Below are 10,017 nucleotides of genomic sequence, written 5' to 3' on the forward strand. Positions count from 1 at the left end.
GGATATCTATAGTCGAACATGAGTATATTTTTTATATGTCAAATAAAAATAATGATTTGTATTTTGAAATTTTCAATGACACAAAGGGTAATTGTCCAGTTGTAAAGAACATGAAAAAATAATCTCATAATGAAAATAAAAAATAATTAATTATAATCTAGGAAATGATATCAGAAGAGAATGGTAAAAAAAAAGAATAAAACAGAGACATGAGTAGATGTTCTAGCAATGAGTAGATGTTCTTGCAATTGATATGAAGTCCCAACTAGACCCCACACCATTTGGTGTAGGATTCCCATCTGCTATGATAGCCCGATTGCCATCATCTTAAAGATTTGCCTCAACTCTTGCTTGTCAGCACATGAGAGTGGTTTGCATTGTCTTCAAGAAATGAGGTTCACGTGCTTGGTGAGTGTAAGTGTCACTTGTGTCAAAGGTTCTTTCATTGTCAAGGGAGAGGGTGAGAGTGAGTTCCAAGTTGAATGGGAGCAGTCCCAGCCCTGCTAGGAACACACAACACAATAGAACATGCACTGATTCCGAAGGAATCGTCCACACAGATGCGGAAGTCACAACATACAAGGTAAGATAACATGTACAACACTCAAGGGATCATTCCGAATTATTGCAATGGTTGTTACAACAATCTTCACGTAAAAGGTTTGCTTGATGTCTAGGAGAGCAGTCTACATGGGCGAGACGACATTAACAACATATACAACACATTTCCATTAATATATTATGCATTACAAAAAATGCAGTGGTTCAGATGTAGAACATAGGTTAAAGCAACCTGCATTACAAGTGTTAAATATCAGTCTTACAATAGATACAATACATGTGTAAAAACGGGTTGGCCTGTTAGCAAGCTTCTGAATTAAGCAAAAGTTCCAAGACACATCATTACACCATACATCACTAACCCCTAGTGTGGGGCATTGGAGCCACTACTTGCTCATCAAAAGCAAATACAAAATCTCTTGGCTATGTGGGAGGAGCTGAGGTGAAAAATTCCTTTCCATATACAAATGAGGGGGTATTTCTAGCCAAGGGTGAAACTGACCCTTGTGGTTGTTCAACTACCCTCATGACCATTTGACTTCCATGACTTTTTGACTTACATGACTCTTTTTTCAACAAGTGGGTCTCTTGGACTTCCATGTTACATCACAGTGATTGACAACATAGCCCGTAGTGGAGATGTGGGTGACATGACTCATGACATGACTCGACATGACAGTGCTAGTACATTTGTGTTGCTTCTGGAGTGCATGTCGAGCTACAGTGTTGTTGGGCGATGGATGTCTTCATGGTATATCATAGCTTCACTTGTGAATGGCGAAGTGCATGGAGTCTTCAATGTTCCTTGGTTTACTTGATGAAGCTTTAGCATGTTGTTCCTCGCTTGCATGTTAGAAAGCTTAATAGGCTCATCTATTCACGAAGGTGCATGTTCATCGTGTTCATCCATTTCACATCCATTGTTTGTTCATCCATCGGTGAAATTTTCTTTCTGCATGTGCTTCCTTCATTCATCACATTCATCGCCTTGCCATTTTTGTTGGTTTACCTGTACCCATAGTCACTCATGAAGAGGTGACATCATATCCAAAACTCCCTAGTCTACCATGACACATTATCATTTTGCATGTAGGTGACCTCGGGAGGTGGCAAGGTTGTGAAGCAGGTTGATGGATCCAAGTACTACTAATGAAAACTATGCAAGAGTCACTGAGTGATGGATACGACAATTTGAGTCGACAGTGACTCTCTATGAGGTCTTGCTCGGCTAAGAGGCAAAATTGTGCAAATTTTGGGAGGGACAATCCATGTTGTGAGAAGGCAAGGCAAGTGTTAGTGTCAGTGCTTTCACACTGCCATTAATGATCAAATTTCTCTTTTGCATTTCATATTAGGTGTCCCATTCTGATGAGCTGCACTCCATTAGGTCATGGATCAACTGATGGTAGGGTTTTATTTCATTTTTCCCTCATGCTATATACCTGCTGAACTATTTCACATATCTTTTAAGGCATTCATAGTCATTCTAGTTCATCTCATTTATAAAAACTAGTGTTAGGGTTTAGTTTCACTAGGTCTTAGGGTTTTTCACCATGGTCATTTAAAATGAATAAAAATGGTCAACAGACACATGAGGAGTTAAAAACAAGTTCAAAAGATCATAATTTCCTTTTTGTAAGCTAAATAAAGCTCTTTAACCTCAAAACTTGTTTTGAGGTAAAACAGGGCATTTGTATTTTATTATTATATTTTCATGTAATTTTATGGTTTCTATATGTAACACTATTCACATGCTGCTCCTGGTCACTTGCCAACATGGTCAATTCCTGCCACTGCAAAATAGTCAAATAAAAGAGCATCATTCCACCTGTGGACATGCAAAAAGCCAAAAATAAATTATAGGGAAAATTTTAACCCCCCTAAATTTATATGTATAATAAATGGGCGAATCTCCATGGTATATAGGAAAAATGGAAGGCGATTTTATCAATAATATAATATGCATATATAATTTTTTGGCAAATCTCTCACCATGCATAGCGAATATTTTACTCAATTATAAAATCTTGTAAGATCTTGGCGAGTCTTTCACTAAATAATAAAACTTTGTAAGGTCCTAGTGAATCTTAGCATTGTGAACTCTTAGAGAATTTTTTGAAAAAGTATAAAACCATATATGACAAGAGCCACATGGTGGCAATATCACTGTTTTTTTCACAATTCCACGACATGGAACTTGTTTATAAAATTATAAAAAAGCCAACCAAGTCCCTTATAATATGCAGGTAAGCTTATAACAGAGTCTGATACATCTAATATGCTTGTCTTCATTCAAGTGTCATAGCTACTATACTTAACACTGTGAATCATAACTCTCTCATAACTCAACTCTATAGTGTAATTAAAACCTTTGGAAATTGAATCTAACAACTCTATAAAAGGGATTAGTGAAATAGAATCTTTTGTGAATGAGCCCAATAATTATCACTGCTAAACAATCAATCTAGACTATGAAGTCTTCCATCTTTATCACAATCATGCTCACGATCAAGGGAGTGCAACCACCTAGCCTGACATAATGGCCATCATAGCTTCCAATAATCAACAACCACCTTGCAAGGACATCCTAGCTCATGTCTCATGAATTTTATTCATCAATCTTAACTGATATAAATCTTATAAAGATAATATTAGAATGATCTCTGGATTCACTATTAATACAAGGGTAAAGGAAATTTTCTAGCTCAAGGCACTAGCCAATACCAACTTTGGTATTTGTGACCCCTTTGTGGGGATGCACCTACCCTGCCCCGTTGGGTTTCTGCCTTGTAACATAGTTCAAGGATCACAAGACTTTCCAATATTCCTACTCCATTAGACACACTTTATATGCTATACATAGTGAATGGAAAAGAAGCATTATAGAACACACAATTTCATAGAAGGAAGAAAAATCTTAGCCGGTTCAATATCAAAATCTTAACCACTGCTTAATAAAGAATAACAAGTAGTGTAATGAATTGTTCCGAGTTATTTATTTACAAGTTGTAAATAATGTAGTGGAATGGAAAATATTACTTAGGCAACCCTTCAATGTTTTCTACTAATATGTCTATGCATGTACATATGAAATTAAGAGCATTGTTGAATACAAAGTTTCCTTTTCTCTTGCCTCCATTTTGACAAATCAGTGTGAAATCAGTGTCACTTTGAATCTCCTTTCCTGTGTGGATGTTTTGAAAAATGAATGTGAAATCAAAGTCACTTTGAATTTCCTTTCCTGCGAGGGATCACATCCACAGTTGATTAGTAAAATATAATCTACTATATATTATGTTCAAGAAACTGACTGCAATCTACAGTGGAAATGAGACCTCAATTCTTATTCTGAATTTGAATATATCAGGACAACATAAGAGATAAAAATGCATATGGCCTTAGTACCTAGAAAAAAATCACTCCATCATTACAAGACCACCTAGATTTCAGCACTTAATCTAAATAATGGCACTAGTTGTAGTGCTTATTTGCATTAAAACCATGGAAAAGAAACAAAAATTTTTCAAAGCACACTTACTAGAAAAGTTGTAACGTTCTGAGAATATTTAATGATAGCATCTGAACCTCATAGCTATGGTAGGGAAACTAGGGAACCCAAATATTGGAAGATATCTCATACCAAATCTGAGAAAAAAATAAAAAAGGGAAAAAATCAAAATCTATAAATCAAGCAATGAATTGTTTACAAATCAAATACAATTCCTTTAACTAACAGTTAAATTGTGGTGATATATTTAAATATTTAGTAAGAGGGTAACCTCAAACCATGGAATATTAACTTTGTCATTACTGTCATCCCTCAATCACTAAGATTACAAATCAATACTTATGGAAAGATTGTAAGAAATTCTGTGAAATAGTAAAGCGTAACCTCTATTTTCAAGCAACAAAATCAAGACATTGTTACATCAAGAGCCATAATTGATACATAATCAATGAATCAATTCCTTGTATGGCACAAGCTTGTTTCACAACCTCTATTTTCTCAATAACAAAATCAAGAAATTGTATGTGGTTATTGCCAAAAGGAAACTGCGTTCTAGTTTGGAAGAGGATCTTATCAAAAGACATGGATTTATTCAAAGCTACAAAGCCTAATGGGTTACTGAAAAATAAGTTGGAATATGGGATCATGATACTTAAATTGAAAAAATATACTTTCCTTTTAGAAACATTACAGTTATACAATGCTTTTTGAAAACATTAGAATTTGAAATTGGGCCTTTCTATCAAGACAAATTTTCATTAACTGAATGTACTTTCCTACCTGAAACGTTGTAGATATCCAAGAAAAACTTGAAAAGCATAAGAGAACTTAGCATAATGTACTTTCTTTCCTTCCTTAACATTCTTAAAAAGTTGAGGTTCTCCAAGTCATCAAGTAACTTTCGAAGGAAATGACAGTTAGTAATAGTCCAATTCACAACTGAAGATGTGTCACAAATACGAGGGGGCATCTCCTCCAAATCACAAAAGTGCTCCAAGTTAAAATCTAGCATTATTGGAAGCTTAATGCTCGACTGGTTGTTATTAAACCCAGACATTTTTCCATTCTTCACTAAAAGCTTAAAGATAGCTTCTCTAAGTTCTACATGACTTTACTATGCTCTTGAAGTGGGGGCACATGCAGGCTCTCCAAGTGAATAGTCTTAAACTAAGTGAAGATAAGGTCGATAGATCATTCAGTGTGGATCTCTTTAACCCATAATTGAATACTATGTCTCTCTTGAACCCATAATTGAATACTATTAGGACTTTCAAATTTTTCATGGAACTCAAAAATGTTGGAAGAAAGTATTTGCTTCCAAAAAGAGTAAAACTAAAGCCTCTGCTTGAGGACAATTGATGTCACACCACTAACACTTCTCCATGGAATCTATATAGGTAAACCACAAATCCAGAATTCCATTAGAATATTGTGTTTATTGAATACACAAATGAAATCATCGCATTTCTTTAAAATATCTTTTGAAATCAAAATTACCAAAATTACATATCGATAACCTAGTGGGTGTAGGATAAAATTCACCCGTGTCATTCACAGAAAGCATGAGAAAAAATCTAATACTATATATAAAACCAAGAAAAATTAAAATTCATCACTTCTAGGGACCTCGTAACCACCCTGCCAATACACAAGTATGTTCCTATTTGCAGTTAGAAAAATTACCCAAATTACAATCTTTTTACTCCAACATATGTTGGAAAGTTATAGAAGGATGACTAGTGCAATCAATCCATTCCTTTTAGCCCTGGATTTGTTTCAGTTTAAAACAGAAGTATAAAATATACTTGTCCAATGTCTATGATTTAACCATTCACCTTAAGATGTTTTTACAATATAATTTCCTAAGTCTATTTAATATCTTCATTATCATAAAAACCAACCTATATCCATCTTAACTACACATCTACCACTCTTAGAGGGATGAAATCTATTTATCCCTCTGAGCACTTGGTAGACCCAGAATTAAGATGGATCTAAGATGATAGAATTTCCCCTTTAAATAGTCTATGCTGACATAAATACCATGGTATTACCATGGGTCAATACCATGGGTTATCATAAACCTCGAGCTTAAAAATTACTATTAGTAATTTATAAAAATTAATAAAATTAATAGTTGAATTTTATTTTATTTTTTATTTTAACCAAGCTAAAATGTTTAACATACATTAAATCCACCAAGCCCCAAGAGGGATCACATATTTTTCACTCTATGCTAGTTTGCATATCACGATATTTGATACCTCTCGAGGGTTAGTAGATCCAGAGTAAAGATGGATCTATGCTGGTTTAATTCCCCCATTTAAATAGGCTACATTCCAGGTGAATACCATGGGTCAATACCATGTTCCATTTTTATTTTTATTAATACTAATATTAGGGTGTATAACGTTTTTTTGCATGGTATTAATAACAATCTTGTCCATGGTATTTGTCCCATAGTATTTTGCCCATAGGTTTCACCTAAATATAATGCATTTTTTGAGTGTTCGTAAATATAAGGTGACTTATGGAGTAAATATAAAAAAATTCTCTATTTGTTTACCATACCTCTCGTTTATTTATATTTTTATTAATTTACCATACCTCTTTTACAAGTATGGTATTTGGCCCATAGGATTCACTTAAATAAAACCTCTTTCTTGAGCCTTCATAAATAGAACGAGGGTTATGGACTAAATATAAAAAGAGGTTTTATTTATTTACCATACGTCTAGTTTATTTATATTTTTATTTATTTACCATACCTTTTGAGTAAGTATAAAAAGACGTTTTATTTATTTACCATACCTCCACTTTACTTATACTTTTATTTGTTTACACCCTTGCATGTATATAAGGTGACTTATGGAGTAAATATAAAAAATGTTTTATTTATTTACCATACCTCTCATTTATTTATATTTTATTAATTTACCATACCTCTTTTATAAATATGGTATTTTGCCCATAGGATTCACTTAAATAAAACCTATTCTTGAAAATGGGCGAATGGAAGGTTGTAACTCCTAGTTTTTTTTTCCAAAGAAAAAAATGAACTTTTTATATAAGATAAATAAAAAGTTACAAGTATATGCATAACATTCAGTTTGCTGTAGGGACGAAGCCTACAGCGGCCCCAGAGAAGAGACTATCTCCTCTGTACAAAACTGGGAAAAGAAAGACTATGTTCACCTGAGTCTAAACAGAACATTCACCCATTCCAGCAGATCGCTACAAACAGTCCTTTAAAATACCAACAAAAGACGCATTATCACAGGACGTGTTTCGATTTCTGGGTCTCCTCATAGAGGAAAACAACCCACAAAAAGGAAACAAGTTACCCTGAATAAAACAGCGACAACAACCTTCGACTTGTCAAAAGACAAAAACTGTATCATCATTGTTTACAACAGCTATATAGTATATGAAAGTACCAAAAAAACACAAACAACAGATAATATTGAGATTAAACATATGGAGGATGATCCGACACACGGATCTGTTCATGGACTTGCTCTGTTAATTTCCAACTGCCCATAGCTTGCTGCAGACCATCTTTAGAAAGCCTGTCCGCTGCTTCATTTCGGTCCCTGTAAATATGTCCAATTGAAAAAGCATTAAAAGAGAGTTTTAGATTCAGAATTTCTTCTAATAGGGGCCTCAACATGTAATTTTGACATCTACTTTGACCATTAACCCATTTCACAACATTTAAAGAGTCCCCAAAGATCTGAACTGTGAATATGTTCCTGTGAATAAGCCAACATAGTAGAAGTTTTAAAGCAGAAAGTTCAGCAAAGTTGTTTGTTCCGGTTCCAAGGCCCACCAAAGCTTTTAAGGAATGAGAATCATTTAAATGAATGATTATCCCTACCCCTGCTGAGTTATTCTAAGAAGCCCCATCAAAGTAGGCCCAAGGGATCCCTGCTCTGATTTGTTCTTCTCTGCTCTGAATTGATTTTCTTGACTCCTCTGGTTCAGGGATGCTAGACAGGATTGTTGTGCATTGAATTGCAATAGTTTCAGCTGGGGTAGATTTGTTTGTAAAAATACATCTGTTTCTTGCTATCCAAACCCCCCAATAGATGATGGGGGAAAAGTTTCTCAAATTCTCTTCTGAGTTAAGTCTCCACCATTTTTCCCATGCTTCAGGTAAATTTTCCCCTACCCTTTTTACGAAAGGACAGACCAAAAACATATGAGTGATGGTCTCAGAGTCAGCTATACATAAAGGGCATCTCCCCGGCCCTTGCTTGTATCGAGATTGGAGGATATCCCATGTTGGAATTTTCTTTTTTAGCACACAACAAAAGAATAACCTAGCTTTTTTTGGGCATTTTAGTTTCCACAGAGGTTTTTACCACCATTATGGTTCTTCCCAACCTTTTTTCGACATTAATAATTTATAAACGGCCTTAGGGGAGTAGGCTCCTGAGTCTACATGAGCCCATACCAGAAGGTCCGGTCTATCCTTTAATCTTACATTGCATCTAGAAAGTTCCTGGATGAAAGCCTGCCACTCATTCCACCAAAGAGGTCTAAGCTCTAATTCTTCACCTGATTTCCACGCTTGCACCCATATTGTGGACTGACCTATTTTCTCAATCTGCTTCAGATATATGATGCCCTTTGATTCCAAGTGTCTGATCAGTCCTGGGGACAAAGCGAAAAATTCATTGTAGCCAACCCATGGATCCTTCCCTGTCCTCAAATTTTCTCCATTCCCTACCTGCCATGCCAATCCTTGTTCCATGATTTTAAACGCTTCAGTAGTAGCTTTCCATACCACTGAAACATTCCTTCCTTTCTTACTTGAGTTACGAATCCATTCTTCTAATGGTACAGGATCTATATACTTTCGCTTCACCACTCTCGTCCACAGATTCTCAGAATTGATGATCTTCCATCCAGACTTGGCTGCCAGGGAAAAACTAAAATCATAAAGATTTTTTATTCCCCATCCTCCCCATTCTTTTGGCTTTGCAATTTTCTCCCAAGCAACCCAGGGAAGAACAGAGTCCTCCTTTGATCCAGACCATAGGAATTTGCTGCAGATCTTCTTAATCTTATGAAGAATCCCTTTTGGTATCCAAGTCAGGGCTGCCAAAAATACTGGCATGGCTTGCAACACAGAGTTTACTAGGGTCAATCTACCAGCTCTGGATAGCCACTTGTAACTCCAATGTGTGATTTTTGCTTCTATTTTGAACACCAGCCAGTTCCAATCCTGCTTTTTGTATGCATTTGGCTTCAGCCAAAAGCCCAAGTACTTGAACGGATTCTCCATATTAAATACCTCAAAGGGCAGGATAGAGGAAATCTGGATCTTTTCATGTTTATTGAAACCTTCCATAATTAACTAAGACTTTCTGAGGTTTATTTGCATCCCTGTGTCTTTCATGAACAAATCAAGAATGTTTTTTAGTTCTTTAGTTTCATTCAAGCTCCCATTTGTAAATAATAAAATATCATCTACAAAAAGGAGGTGAGTAATGAACATATTTACAGCAACTTCCAAACCTTTTACGAAACCTGTTCTTTTGGCTTCCAAGATCAGTCTACTTAGGCCCTCGGCCACTAGAAGAAAAAGCAGTGGCGAAAGAGGACATCCCTGTCTCAGTCCCCTTTGTCCTTTGAAAAATTGTGATGAGGCCCCATTGATTAAGACTGCAAAACTTACACTGGTTACGCATCCCATAACCCAATTTATGAACTCCAGATTGAACCCCAGATGGGTTAACAGCATCATGAGATATGTCCAACTGATCCTGTCATATGCTTTTGACAAATCAATTTTAATCACAGCCCCTTTCTTGTTTGATTGTCTAATGCTGTGAATTGTCTCCTGAGCCACTCCTATGGCTTCATGGATTTGTCGGCTGTCTAGAAACCCAAACTGTTCACTTGAAATGCATTTGGACAGAATCGGTTTTAGACGGACAACT

Source organism: Pinus tabuliformis, chromosome 7 (assembly GCF_031772625.1).
Source record: "Pinus tabuliformis cultivar Carrire ecotype Pingquan chromosome 7, CPIR1, whole genome shotgun sequence".
Classification (NCBI taxonomy): Eukaryota; Viridiplantae; Streptophyta; class Pinopsida; order Pinales; family Pinaceae; genus Pinus; species Pinus tabuliformis.